This window comes from Triturus cristatus, chromosome 1_1 (assembly GCF_964204655.1).
Source record: "Triturus cristatus chromosome 1_1, aTriCri1.1, whole genome shotgun sequence".
NCBI lineage: Eukaryota > Metazoa > Chordata > Amphibia > Caudata > Salamandridae > Triturus > Triturus cristatus.
In genome coordinates this window covers 1,305,706,203-1,305,721,200 of record NC_140579.1, presented here as the reverse complement: position 1 = coordinate 1,305,721,200, position 14,998 = coordinate 1,305,706,203, and the positions used below count along the sequence as shown (strand labels likewise).

The window sequence follows — 14,998 nt, the reverse complement described above, 5'->3', positions numbered from 1 at the left end:
TGGGTGGCCAAGCAGGCCCATTCCTTAACACTAATTATTAGGAGAAAGGCAGTACGGCCGCCTGGTATTCAGAAAAGGGGATTCCGGAATCTTGTAACGTGAACATGCTGCCCAGGAAGCCCCTCTTTTTTGTTTTTTTTAAAGTACGTTAACTGTCTGCGCGCTGCCACCCCTGAATGCCTGAAAGACCCCGTGATAAGGGCGGCTCTGACTTCTGAATGCAATGGACTGAGCATGCTCTACGTCAGTCTGTATACATGTGCAAAGTATTCCTCGCCCCCTAGCACCTGATCGTCCTACGCTGGAGGGGATAATGTAGCAGGGGGGACGGCAGGAGACCCTGGGATAAAGAATGGACAGAGCATTCAGGAAGACGTCACTTTCGCTACCCAAACTGCTTGACTGACAACAGTGCCTGTCCGAAATGACCACACTGATACCCTCGTGCTCCAAGCAGATAAGTCTTTCCCCCAGAGCGGCGTGCACTTACGTTGGCCTTCATTCAATTCACTACCAATTTGGGCCAGAGAAAGGGGTTGTTTCACCCCGTGCGTCATTTCTCAGCGCAGTTGGGCAGCGTGATTTCTGGCATACGTTCATGTCTGTATTGTAGGAACACTGACCATACTTTCGCCTCCCCCCTCTGGACTGAGCCTCATTAAGTTTTACCCCAGACCTCCCTACCTACACGTTACTCCCCTCACTGGGTCATGAAGCGCCTACTCCTCCCACTCACTCCTATCCCGCTGCAACACTATATAATGCTGGTAACGCCCACCTCACAGAGGACTAAGCCACAAAATTGCCCCGTAACCCCATCCAAGCGTGTACCTATGCCCCGTGTTGCGCTATAAGTTTTCAGAGGATTCGGCACCAGCAACCCTGTCAACATGTCCACTCCTCACAACTGATTAGCCTTGTGAGGATCCAAGCCTTTTACCCAACCCAATTGCATTACGGAGGGACCCATAGAAGCGGAATTAAGTGATTTGTCGCCGAATCCCCGACTGTTGAGCGTCCCCGCCGAAACTCAAACCCAATCACTGGGTCCTCCACAATAGCCCATTTAAACACTGTCGATATGCAGCCAAGTCACCACCCCCCTAAATGCACCAAGCCTAGAGCAGCCCACTGGGGCACCGCACACCACCCAGTGCTTTAAGTGGGAAAAAAAAACTGGGGGTGCTCTAAAAAGGGCGTGGTTAATGTCTTGAAGGGGCGTGGCCTATCCGAGTAGGGGCGTGGTCGAAATCAAAATAACTAGCACTGTGTGCTTAAGAAAATCATGAAGTCACACGGTGAAACACTCCCGTCTGCCATAAGTGCCAATCACATGATCCCCATACGGTGAACCATCAGCAGAGAACCTGGCATTGTGCCGCTCACACGGTTCTCTAACGGTGAAACACCCGCGTCTGCCATCAGTGCCAGTCACACGGCCCTCACACGGTGAAACACTCCCGTCTGCCATCAGTGCCAGTCACACGGCCCTCACACGGTGAAACACTCCCGTCTGCCATCAGTGCCAGTCACATGGTCCCCATAGGGTGAACCAGCAGGAGAGTACCTGGCATTGTGGTGGTCACACGGTTCCCTAACGGTGAAACACCAGCGTATGCCATCAGTGCCAGCCACACGGCCTCCATACGGTGACACTGCAGCAGGGCACCTGGCATGGTGCCAGCCGTGAGTTAAAATGATGCTATAAATAAAAGGCGCCGCCCGTATTTGTGTATCAACAGGAGATGAACCGTAGGCGGTTTGGTGTGCAGACACTTGGAGGACAACCAGAGAAGGAAGGGCTCTCTAGTTGTATTGGCGTGGCACCGGGAGGGGGGGAAGGGTGTGGGGGGGGGGGAAGAGGGGCGGTGCTCGCCTGCCTTGCAGACGGTTAGGGCTGCGCCCATTTATTAATTAGTTACACTCGTGTGCCTGTTTAGCACTCCGCACTAATCTCAGCTGCTGAGTGGCATTGTGATCCTGCCAAGAGTGATCCTGGCCTCCATCATCCTCCCACCTACCTCTCACCCCCCCCCCCCCTCTTCCCCTCCCCTCGGCGCCGGGTGAAGCGAGTCGAGTGGTTAAGGTAAACAGGGTAGTCCGAGGGCCTGCTCACCTTTACCTCCAGACGGGGGTGTGTTCCACATAGGTGTGCACCCCTTTGCTATAATGCTATAATGGACGTGCCTGGTCTGCCATTTTACTTTATGTCTGAGTACCGGCAGTTTTTTTTTGGGCCCTCAAAACGGGTCCGAAAAAAAAAAAAATAAAGAACGGACTACCTTTAGTAGCCACGAAAATAGAGCCCGATAGAGACCCGTTTCGAGGGCCCCAAAAAAAAACTGCCGGTGCTCAGACCCGGCCCACTTAAAGCCCTGGTGTGCCCAATCCAACCTCAGCACCATTAACTTTGCCAAATCACCAAAATCAGAGTCGATGAGCGATGTGGGCACCGAAGCACCCCGCATAAGCACCAATCACGCCACAGATGAACCCACCCAATGTGTAATTGAGTGATTATTCCAAAATCGCGGATTCCCGAGCGTTCCCGCCGAAGCTCGAACCCGGCTACTCCGCTTCACGGACAACCGAACTGCCCCTAAAATTGCGCGTCAGGATCACAGGAATCTGTATGCCCCCAACTCCCGATCACAGCCGTCGGTATCACCCATTGCTACATCCACCACGAGGATGCAAAAGTCTGTATTTAACTTCATGGCTTCACCGCAAAGGATCAAAGTATTTGCGCTAATAGCTCCTGGACACCAAAATCGAGAGGAATGAATGTTTCATCATCACACGAGTAAAGAAAGGGACATTTTAGCATTGCGGCTGCCCCCGAACCTGAATCCCCTATTCTAGGGGTAGTTATTACATTCATCATTCTTAAATAATGCAAACCCTAAATAAGCAAGTCCATTTATAAAATTCACCCAATCTCTGCCTTACACAAAATCTCTTGATTGTTCCTATTAGCCTGGTTGATCAAGTGTTTTGCCTCAGATAGTGTTCCCTATTGTTAACCTGAAATCACACGTCGGGCAGAATGGAAAAATGACTTGTGCTTAGGAGCGGCGGTTCCCTGACATTATAAACATGGGTTTGCGTCATGTGCACAGAGTCGCCCATCTAGATTATGCAACGCGCATTGCCTGGGAGTCCCGCGAGGAGGTTAGTTTTGGAATAAAAGAATTCATTGAATGCACTTGGTGACTTGCAACGGCGCAAAGCCCACCAGCGGAACAGTCCAGTGAGACCGATGATCTGCAAGTAACGAGTTTCAACACCAGCAAGCTGACTCATCCTTTCATCCTTCTCTGAGTACCGTTATCATGGGTACTAATGACACCTGTTATGGACAGTGCGTATAAAAGGTAGAATAGCGAATGAGCTACTAAATATATATCTTGACAAAACTACGACCGTAAGTTTAATTCAAGGAATGATTTTCAGGCTCTTGTCGAAACGCACCATTAAGGAAAAGAATACCAGAATGTGGCACAGAAAATGCAGTTTGATACGGAATTTAGAGCAGTGTTGCTTATCAGAGCATGCAGTATCTACCAGGAGCTTAGGCCCGAAAAAGTGAATCACAGGCGCTGTCGCCACCACATCCGCCAGTACCCCCATGTTTAACCTTCGCTCGCATGCATGACTCATTGTCCCGCAACACAAAAACCCAATACCACATTAACGAAATGGGCCCTGAAGGAAATCGAAAATCGCTTCATTCGCCAGCAGCCCCGCCGTGATCCCTGGGTTCATATCATGGAAAAGTGAAGTTCCCGGACGAAAAACATCAATCAATCAATCAATCAATCAAGGCATTTATATTGCGCACTACTCACCCGGAAGGGTCTCAAGGCGCTTGGGGAAGGAGGTCTGCTACTGCTCGAACAGCCAGGTCTTGAGCTGTTTCCTGAAGGCGAGGTGGTCCTGGGTCAGCCGAAGGTGGATGGGCAGAGAGTTCCATGTCTTAGCCGCCAGGTAGGAGAAGGATCTTCCTCCGGAGGTGGCTCTCTGGATGCGAGGGACGGCGGCGAGGGCGAGGCGCGCGGATCATAGCTGGCGAGTGGGCGCGTAGAAGGCGAGGCGGTTGTTGAGGTATCTTGGGCCCAGGTCGTGGAGAGATTTGTGTGCGTGGGTGAGGTCACTCCCTCCGCCCCAGACAACAAGAAAACAGGGTGGGGGTATGCCTACCGCTCCCAACCAATATCCGACACCACTCGGTTCCCCCACGCCTACTAGGCCCAACCATAATCCTGATCCCCAACCAGGCGCGTTGAGAAGGGATCGCAACCCTGGCACTCACCCGCGACAAACAATACCGCCCAAACAGCCAAAACAGTGCTTGCATATTCACCAGATAACCACGACGCCAAACCGGGCCAGACAACCACCGCATGGAGCCTCCACCAAGCCCCTCACTCGAGCACGGCTCCCAATCCTCCAACTGCGCCACCCCCGCAAAATACTCCCGCCGCACGACTCCTTCGAACCGAAGATTGACGAAGTCCACTGCACACGGGGCCGGCGTTGTAAGGAAGAGAGGACGAGGGCCTGGGCAATGTGCCCTAAATAGGCCCCCCCTCCTCCCCCCCCATTACCGGCCCGACCGAAAGTGACGTCCCTCACACCCCCGAAGTACTTTTCGCCGTTCGCGGCGACCAATTCCTCATCCAGGAGCCGCGAGGGCGTGGTCGGGATCCCGGGGGCCCACGTCCTAATGGCGCGCTGACTTATAGTCCGCACTTTCCAGACGCACTCTCCTCGTATTACCCACAAACTACCATTACTGTATAACTATAACAGATGATTCATGCTCGCTTAATAACATAGCCCTAAATTATGAAATTTTTAAACATTCTGGAGAACTTCAGCTAAAGTGATGCATTTTCACACACCTATAAATTGGCCTTTTAGTCCATTGGAACTTCGATGCAACCCAAACATTTACATAAAAAATCACTGCTTGGTGACCCATCCACTCTGGATGTAAATACAGGTTTGGGTCGGAGCATACGGGTTGAGTTTTCAAAGAAGAGCCTGTAACATACTTTACCATTTCCAAGGATGCTGGCACAGAGAGCATTGTAATTCGAACAACCACTGTACCTCCAGTCTGATACTGAGATGCAAAATATTGAGGCCCCTTCTGAAATCCATTGATGGGCCTCTGAAAATCCTGCCACATACTGTCCATGTGCTCTACTGCAACTTTGCTACCCAATTCAGCAGGACTATTTCTAAACCACATCTAAAAGTAAAAGGTGCCACAAGCCCCGAACTACAGGAAGATCTTGTATCAAAAACCTATTGTACTTGTTAGGAGGATCGGGACGTCCGTAATTGAAAGCTAATGGTAGAAATCTACTGTGCTCCTACTTTTTAATTCCTAGAGAAAATCAAGCACAGCCAAGCTACACTACAGTGTGTACAATACTCAATTAATATCAATAGTTATTGTTTGAACTACAGCAATTGAAAAGGATTTTATAATCTTAAATTTACATGTAGGCGTTGTATCCAGAGACGACACATGCATTTTGTATTTACAGCATTTATAGCTTTCACGAACATCATGCACACGCCAATAAGAATAGCAATTAACAGCAATATGCACCTAGTATGCCTAAGCAGTTTGGCCCCTTTCCCCACACCTGATCCCCACCACGGCTATATACTGGAATTACCCCGAAGTGAAGTCCATGAGCACAGTGACAATGTTCTTGACGAGCGACGGCTGATCCTACACCACGCGTGATGAAAGGGACAAAAACAGCCACGGCCGCTGCAAGTAAGTGCGGTGGGGACAAGTGAGGGGGGATTTAGAGAGATGACCACGAGGGAAAATTAATGATTTACTTTTCCCTCGTGGTAGTCTCTTGAAATCCCCCTCACCTTGCTCCACCACTCTTACTTGCAGCGGCCGCAGCTAGACAAAGAGGAAGCTCTACAGAGTGTGCTGGCTAAAATAGTCACGAGACTTTGTTGTGCCTCTTGATGACGTCACTGGTTGACCCTCCATCTCCACTTCCTGTGCCAACCAGGGGGCTCCAGCCCGTAGTGTGACTAAGGGCGCCCCTCCTCTAGTTGCGAGGGGCGCCTGTTCAGAAACCCAATAAGGCCCTCCAATGAGAGAGAAATCTATGCACAAGCATCAAGCCTTTGCTTAATAAGCTGGAAGGTATCCTCAGCTCAAAGATGTCAGCAGTCAATTTCAATAAATCTAAGTAAGGCAGCGTCTCATGAAGAGAAGTCAAGAAAAACTCAAAGGTGAGTCTCCAGTCAGAGTTGGGAAAGGGATCCTACTTTCCTCTAGGAACACATGCACTAATAAAAACTCACAAATTCTAGGTTGCAATATTATTGTCTTCTGCTGTCTTCATCCTTCAGTAGAGTATCAGCAAACTCCTGGGTATAACGGAACTACCCATTTTCTCATAGGGGCACAATAGGCTGTCAGACATTGAACCTTGAAAAGTTACGTTGTTTTTTTTTGCCTTCCAGAGTGGAGAGGTGTGGTGCAGCGGCCAGGGCAGCTGACTTCGGAGCACAGGGTTCACGGTTCGATCCCCGGCTCCGTCCTCAGCTCAGCACCGTGTGACTCTGGGCAATAGTTCACTTAATTTCCACTACGGCCCCTAGCGCCTTGAGACCCGTAAGGGTGAGTAGCTGCGCTATATAAAAACGGACTTACATTTTTTTTTACAGTTCTTCCAATGAATCAGCCTTCCAGTGACAATCTCTTCTCCCAGTACGAGCTCACTATCAGTTGTCGAACACATATTAAACGCCTGTTCACTAGTTAGCAGAAGGCTTTTCGGAAAATACAGCATTTGAAATTTAAAGAAACATGCGCAAACAACTATTCAATGTGAAAAACAGACCTTTCAATGTTGATACATTATTTTTCAGTTAACATGGCATCGACAGTTGGGCTAACTTAAATCGGCACTTTTATTCATTTGCAGGCCTATAACATGTAATTATGATTACCAACTATGAATTTGTTTTTATGCATTTATCATATATTATATGGATTCATAAACTTTGCACATTATTAGTAAAAAGCATTTTGTCAGCGTATACAATTAGCGTCTACAGTGTTTAAGTCTTCCCTTATTTCTTGCACCATTTAACTACCACAGTTTTCTTGAGTGACTGTTAGAAGCACAAAACCTAGTTTGAGCATGCTTCAAATGAGTGTGTTCTAATGAATGTATTTACTGACACCACTTTTCATGGGACATTCCATTGTCATGGCAGTACCACTGAGACACTTCTATGCAAACAGTGCAACGTGGGTGCCTACATTACACAAGACCGTGCTAAATGTTCTCTACAAGCAACCAGTTGTGTCCGTTTGTGAGGAGAGAGGAATAGCAAATTCTCAAGTAGTCTAGGGGGCGACAATGTTTTCATTGGCCATGGAAGATGATGTTGCATCCATATGGAGACCTTCCAGTTAAAGCTGTGGTTGAGAGTTCCGCACAGTCAGAACGGGGTCCACCCACTATTTTCACAGGGTGGACGCTGTCCACCCTGCCAAGATGATGGGCCCCACAGAAATATGTTGAACTTGTCCCAGTGTAATTTCCAGACACATTCCGCAGCTTCTGCACGTTGTCTGCTTTCCTTTCCCAGCAGCAACGTGCAGGCGGTAAGGGGAGCTGGGGAGAGTGGATTCACCTCCAGCTGTGCTAAAGATAAAGCAGAAGGTATGGGGCCATCGCGCCTCCGTTGATAGAGTAGCTGACTGCCTGGAACCTTACACTTACATGCAAATCCAACCGAGGAAACAGAAGCATAGCACTTATCTCTTCACATGTACTTACTAGATGTATTCTTTTTACTTTGTTCTGTCCCTGTATATAAGTGCATGCACTGTAAGAATGTCAGATGGGTTTGTCTGTCCCAGTATTTACACAAATAACAATTTAAATAGCAGTATTTCATTTCTTTTATAGCGCTACTCATCCCAATGCAGTTAGAACACTTTACACAACATACACATTATCCATTCAGAATAAATCACGTTAGTGTGCAAATCAATGTACAAGTTGTGATATGTTGTCTTTTTATAGGACTTGTGCCCTGTGCACAGTGGTTCATATTTTTTACGACTGAGCACCGGTCATAAACTATTGACGTCCCCATAGATTTATATAATGCTCGCCGTATTCAATTGAATGTTTTTAAAGTCTAGACTTCCATTATGAAAAATGCATGGGGTTTAGAATTTGTAACTGTTTGTGCACTTCTCTAGGTACCCGATTAGCAAATGGGGTTCACCACTTAATTTCAGAGATTTGTGGACCAGCGATCATATTTGATTGCTTGGCCCTCTTGGGATCTCTTTTTTGCTCTTCGATAACATTTTAATGTATATTGCCTTCGCACTGGAGACCGTAACGTAAGACAGTACCCGAGGACCTACGTGCATAATGCTCCAAGGACGTAACCAGCCACTTGTATTTGCTTTAGGAGATATTTCTTGATTAATTGTATGGAACGTTCAAGAAATACAATAAAATGCAAAAATGTGGTTTGTGGTCGGATTGCGTTCGCACAGACCTGAAATGGAATGGTAATGTGTGATTAACATCCTGCTCGCCCCGGTCTTTAATCTGTGCCACCCCTGGCTATGGGGTAAGCGTGGCTCCGCCCACACGCCAATGCCAACATTTTACGAATGGATAGTCCCAGGCCTAATGACCGACACACTCCCGTTTCCCTTTGAAATGCTTGAGGCGTCGTGGAAGCCTGCGAAGAGCTAAATCAGAATGCGCACACAAAATTACAATTGTTAATTCCTAAATATGAGACTGTCGGGACTCGGGAGATATCACCCTCCAATAATATGGCAGTTCAGCAATAAGAGCAAGTAACAATTCATCGCCGTGCGCGCGAATCTGGGAGCGTTTACGTTCATTACTCACGAGCTCGCCGTTGGCGAGAGGCAGCTGGGAGGGCGAATGACCCCGAGCAGCCTTCCTCAATGTGGCATTGGCTATCACTCTTGCCTTTCATTGTGCACTTTAAAAACCTGTCAACATTTTATGGAGCTGGAAGGTTCCCTCCTCTGGTGTTTATGCGTCCTCAAGGGCTCTGACGATGCCGCAATAGACCGTGCAGGGTATTTGGGGGACCGTACGCAGTGCGCGCACACATTTACGCAAAGCACCGTTCACGCTGTGCAGAGAATGTTTTCTGCTCGACGGCACGGTAATGAGAATGCGTTCATTACTGCCCGGAATGCTGCTTCTCTAGCTATTATGCTCGCCAGCAAGGACCCAATGATAGTCACACCTCACACCAGTGGTCGAAGTGGGGGGAACAAAAAGTAGGGGAACTGTGGGCGGAGAATCAGAGGGCATGAGTAACCTGTGGATTGGGTTAGTGGGAGGAGTCAGAGGTGTGGCCAGAAAGAGTCAAACATCCCAATGTTTAGTATTTGTTTGGCATTTCACTGGCCAGTTACAAATTATTGCATTATTTAATTCAACATATGGATACACGTTTATTAAAGGTTTAATATGAGTTATTGACATTAAAATATATTCACAAAGTGGAATACGCAGAATGTCCTAAATACGCTAAAAAGTGGAATCACAAGTCATTTGTGTCCCAGCCATGCAGTTTCTGTCATCAGCCCTTTCCTCCCTTTTTCCACAAGAGCAATTTAAACATGAATAGCAATATATCCTAGTTTACAAATGATTTCCACATAATTATGTCTTTGCCATATTTGCCACATAATACCTCCTCTGCTGCATAATCAGAGGATTTTAAGTAATAAATTGTTTGTAGCTCAAACGGATCAAAAGTTCCTAAAAAATGTGACTTATGTCGCTGAAAAATGGTTGGCCCTTTGCAAAGGTTGACTGGTAACCTTTCTCACTGCTGCATTTGTATGTTACACTGGTACTAATGAGCCAACAAATTTGCAGAGACTGTTAGTATGTATAAAAATGTAAAAATAATAAAGTATCAGAAAATCTACTGTATTACGCTGCAGCCTTAATTTAGTCAACACTGCGGCATAATTTTGTTCTCCATTGCTGCATAATTCTGCTGGCCCCAAAGCAGACAACACATGTTAAAAGTGCTTGTGCATGAAGCAGAGACTGTGAAGTTTGTGAACTTAGTTTGATATGCGTACAAATCCTGCATTGCCGTTCCCTCTCTGAGGAGGTGATAACGACAGTGCTAGGAACGAGATCTGGATCCTCAAACGTAGATATCATACTAACTCGAGACTTTAACATGTGGCTAATGTCCGACCTACAAAAAAATTAGGTAACCAAATCACAGGAAAGCGACTGGGCCATACCAACGCAGGACCACCCCGGATGGATCAAGGAGGACCCGAAGGGCCGTACCTTACAAGGAAACCTGGAACATCTTGGCCTTAGAGCCCTCGACGGGCGTTTCCTTCCGCACAAGCCACCTGGCCTTTCATTTTTATCAAGAACTGGCTCATCTTTAATTGACTACACTTTTGTGAGTCTTCCCCTCTTGAATCAAATCTTCGGGTTTGGCAACAGACTAGAAAGCGACCACAGCCCTCAAGAAATACTGCTCAGCATTAGGCTGGTACAACATGCTAAGGCAGGGGCACAAGCTTTCGAAAGCTTTACGATCAATTTAAAACGTATTAAGTGCTCAGTCAAAAACCTACTGCAGGTAGCAATGGAGGCAAAATATATGATTGTGAATACCAGCATAACAACTGAAGATCAAATTGCAAACTGGACAAACTTCGTAAGGAAGTTGTCAGCCAAACACGCAAAACCAATAATGCATGTAAAAGTGATCGGGACCAAACAGTCGACCTCTTGGGATCCTGCGATACGATAGGCGAAAAGAAGCATGAACCGGCTATGGCGGGAACTAAAAATAAAGCCAATGGGCCCATCAACTATAACCAAACTGAGAGAAGCTCGAAGACATTTAAAGACTGTAAAAAGAGAACATCGAAGGGCGCATTGGAACTCCTTTTGGGCCAAATTATACAATGACATAAGGTCAAACAACTCCGCGAGGTTCTGGCGCACTATAAATAGTCTTGGAGGCTGTGTCCCGAAAGCTGCCTCGTCAAACATACTGGAGTCCGAGTGGTACTTCTATCTGTACAGTCACTTTAATGATCGACAAGACCACACCTTCAATCAGGTAACTGGCATAGAGGGCAGCAATCCAGCAACAGTGGCGAACTCGCCTCCGGAGCACTTGTGCAAAGCATTAATTAGGGAAGAGCATCTTCATAAAAGCCCAACAATCGAAAAGCATACAGACAGACAAAACCCATGTCAACGCATTGAGCACAGCACAGTCCCGGAGGAACAAATTGAAAAGCAGATCAAAAAGGGTCGGAAAGATGGGGCCCCAGGACCAGGAGGCATTCCTCCAGCCTTGTTTAAGGAGGATCCAGCCTTCTGGGCCTCCAAGCTAGCTACACTCTTCACTTCCATCTTAGAAAAGAACACCATTCCACCCTCTTGGCAAGGTTTGATTCTAGTTCCAATTTTTAAAGGAGGGGACAAAAAATCCCCAGAAAATTATCGGTTAGTCGCTCTAATCGATAACGAGGCGAAGTACTTTGCAGGGATACTGCTCAATTCACTTCGGGCATGGGCCGAGGAACGCTCAGTATTCCCTCCAAACCAAATTGGATTCACAAGAGACACTGGCACTATGGTTAATCTTATGGCTCTCTCTTGCTTGATAGATCAGGCAGAGTCCAGCACCAGACCGTTCTACCTGGGATTTATAGACTATAAATCGGCGTTCGATAAAGTCAACAGGGCCAAGCTATGGCAGAAGCTCTCCTTACTGAACATACCAAATGGATTACTAAGAGCAGTACAGCTACTGCATCAGGATACATGGGTCAGGATCAAAATTGGTGACGGTTCTAGATTGTCACGACCAATTTCAACAACGCGAGTACTCAAACAAGGATGCGCCTTGGCCCCTACACTTTTTAATTTTTTTTTATCGGATTTCCCGGAAGCTCTAAACACTGTCAACTCGCATGCTCCCAAACTAGGCAGCCTACATCTGTCATACCTATTATATGCCGACAATGTGGTCCTCCTAAGCAATACAAAGATAGGTCTACAAAGGCTCATGGATGCAACTGCCACATACTCAAATAAGAACGAGCTTCAGATAAACAATAAGAAAACCAAATTCTTGGCGGTTCGGCCGGGAAGGCCCAAAAAGTTGGCATGGGTCTTAAATTCAGACAGCATCACAGAAACCAATTGCCAAAAGTACTTAGGAGTCCTCTTCAACAACAACGGAAGATACAAAAGCCATTTGGGAGAGCAAAAAAAGAAAGGAACAGCGCTAGCGTTTGCACTCAGCTCTATCCATAGGAAATTATTCGTCCCAACATTCGCTCAAACACTTAAGGTGGCACAGGCAAAAATCATCCCAACTTTGACATACGGAAGCGAGGTGCTAAAAGGACTGGATAGCGGCCAACTAGACAAAATCATTGCAAAAATCTTTAGAACAGTCTTCCAGCTACCGTCAAATACGTCCCCAGCACAAATCAGGCTGGAATTGGGAATCTGCAAACAATCACTGGGCAGAATGATGACTTTTCTAGTGAGCTGCCACAAACTGAGGATGTCAAAGGAAGGCAGCTTAGCGCAACATCTATGGGCCAACCTGAACACAAAACGATGGCTAGCAGGGCACGGCTACTTGACAAGTGGGTTAAAAACCTTAGGCCTGAGCGACGTATGGGACCTACACGTCAGTCAAAATGAGTTCAAAAGGCTAGCAAAAATAAGCGCAAAAAAGCTCTCCTCTATGGAAGACAAGACAAGGCAAGTTTGCAGGAAGAAGCCACGGCTGGATGACCCTTATATCATATGATCAGTTGTCACCTCAGAGCTATTTAACTTCACCATTCAGTGCACACACTAAACTCTGCTTCTTAAAACTAAGATTAGGAGTGATTCCCTTGTCCTGTCACCTTCCCAAATGGAATCGAGATCATGCCCAGGAACCATGTCGGTTTTGCGGCCATCATAGGGAAGACATAATTCATGTTTTATGCCTGTGTCCAAGCCTCTTGAAGGAAAGAAGGTCCCTTCTATGAAGGGGCTGGAACAATAAGGAGGTCAGATCGTGTAGAGCTGCAGTATTGGCATGTTTTGGTCCACGGGACACAAATTTAAACTGTGCACTGGTAAGGTTTATGGACAACGCAGCAAAAAAATTGGGGGGAGGGGATAAGTCGACCGCCACCTCAGGCAGCGACACAGACTTCAGGATCTCTAAAATAGCTGGACAAGCTTCCTTGCGGGCATTTAGACGCACGTAAATCTGTTGGAAACATCAAAACAAAACTGTTACCAAAAAAGGGATTGGCGTATAGGCTGGTTAATTCTGGGACTTAATATATAATCTCACGACCACAAAATGCCCCCAAGGACTTATCATCACAGGCATTTGTGGGCAGTGTACCTACAAGAGAGCTCGGACATGTGGGGGGGGGGGGCGCTTTTTATAACAGGAATGGGGGTTCAATTTTATAAAATTCAACAAGTGTTACAATTTATCTTTTGTACTTGCAAAGGTTTTTTAAATCATGCAATAAAGTTATACTTATTACTTATTGTTGGTGAGTGACAGCTACTACTGCTGAAACAAGGCCGATGGAGGTACCAGTGGGTGAGAGGGAGTGGCTTCAAGGGTCCTGTGACATCAGTGACAGTCACTGTCACTCTGGGGTGTGCTGCTTTGTAAGCCTGCGCGCAAGACTGGATGTGAACTTCAGCATTGATTGTGATGGACAGGCCTTCAAGGTTAACCAACACATGCTATTGCTAGGGTCCACCTGCTGGTGCTAAGACACCAGGGCTTGTACAGTCTAGGTGGGGCTTCTATGGTCAAGCTTGGGAATGTGCTCCCTCAGTAGAGTGGTCCGGTGGACTGGTCGTAAAGGCTGAACCTGGTTCCCCAGTTCCAAATTCGACAGCTCTAGCCATAGTGCCACATCCTCTCCCCCCACTGAGCACCATACTGCCCCACTGAGAGAAACTCACACTGCCTTCAGATAGAACCCAATTGTGCTGCGCTATAAACACCTGGATGTAACTCAATTCAAATTAGGCACTAGACTGGTAATATGCTGCCTGAAAAAAGTAATAACATCTTGGAAAAAGTAATTACTCATAGGGAATGCAAGATTAAGTAAAGCATGTGAAATGTAAGCAGGAACAACCTTGTCTTAACCCGGCGCAATGGGGAGAAATGCTTTATTTCTCCTCGATTTTCATTTTTAAAAAAAATATGTGCTCCATTGTGCAGCACACATAAAAATAGCAAAACGCCATGCATATTGTTTATGTATAGGAGGTGTCCCTTCCTACACATAAACAATCATTTAAAAAAATGATGAGTTGCAACTTCTGTATGTGCTTCACAAAGCAGCACACATAGAAGTTACAAATCACCATTTAAGATTGTGTATGTGCAGAAAAGGACACCTTCCTGCACAAGAAAAATCATTCCCTGCAGCACAGGCACCCTTGCACTGTGGTGCAAGGGTGACTGCGTTGGCGCTAGGCAGCTGAAATTAGGGCCAAGCGCAGGGGGAAACGCAGGACTGCACTATATTGTTGTAAATACGATGCAGCCCTGCGTTTCAGAAGTGGCGTATCGCAGCGTTAAGCCAAGAAGGCCAACGCCGCTGCTCTGTCACTTCTTTGGAAATATGCCCCGTTGTTTAAAGAAAGATGAGAAAATGAAAGAAGCGTTTCACTGGCAAACTCTGAAAAGTGGCCCTAATATGTTTGGGTGTGAATAAAACCAATCTGACCACTTTACGACCACTCTGGCTTGCTTTATTTAGTTATTTTTCGTATTTCAAACCTTTTTTCTCACTGCCAGAGGCTGCACTTTGGAGTAGAATTTTTTAAAAAAAAGACATTTCCAGCAAAAGGGTTTCCATTTCATAGAGGAACAAATAAAG

At 46.6% G+C, this 14,998-nt stretch overlaps 1 protein-coding gene across 7 annotated transcripts in view; it reads left to right on the top strand.

Annotated features, from left to right (window-relative positions):
- MAGI3 (membrane associated guanylate kinase, WW and PDZ domain containing 3) overlaps nucleotides 1–14,998 on the top strand; it is a 2,362,625-nt gene that overhangs the window by 1,226,067 nt on the left and 1,121,560 nt on the right. The window contains exon 4 of one of the 7 annotated variants that reach the window (XM_085653181.1): nucleotides 6,511–6,667. The exons of the other annotated variants lie outside the window; for them this stretch is intronic. The gene's annotated coding sequence lies outside the window, so the exon portion shown is untranslated. The remainder of the gene's footprint in view (nucleotides 1–6,510; nucleotides 6,668–14,998) is intronic. 7 annotated transcript variants of the gene reach the window in all.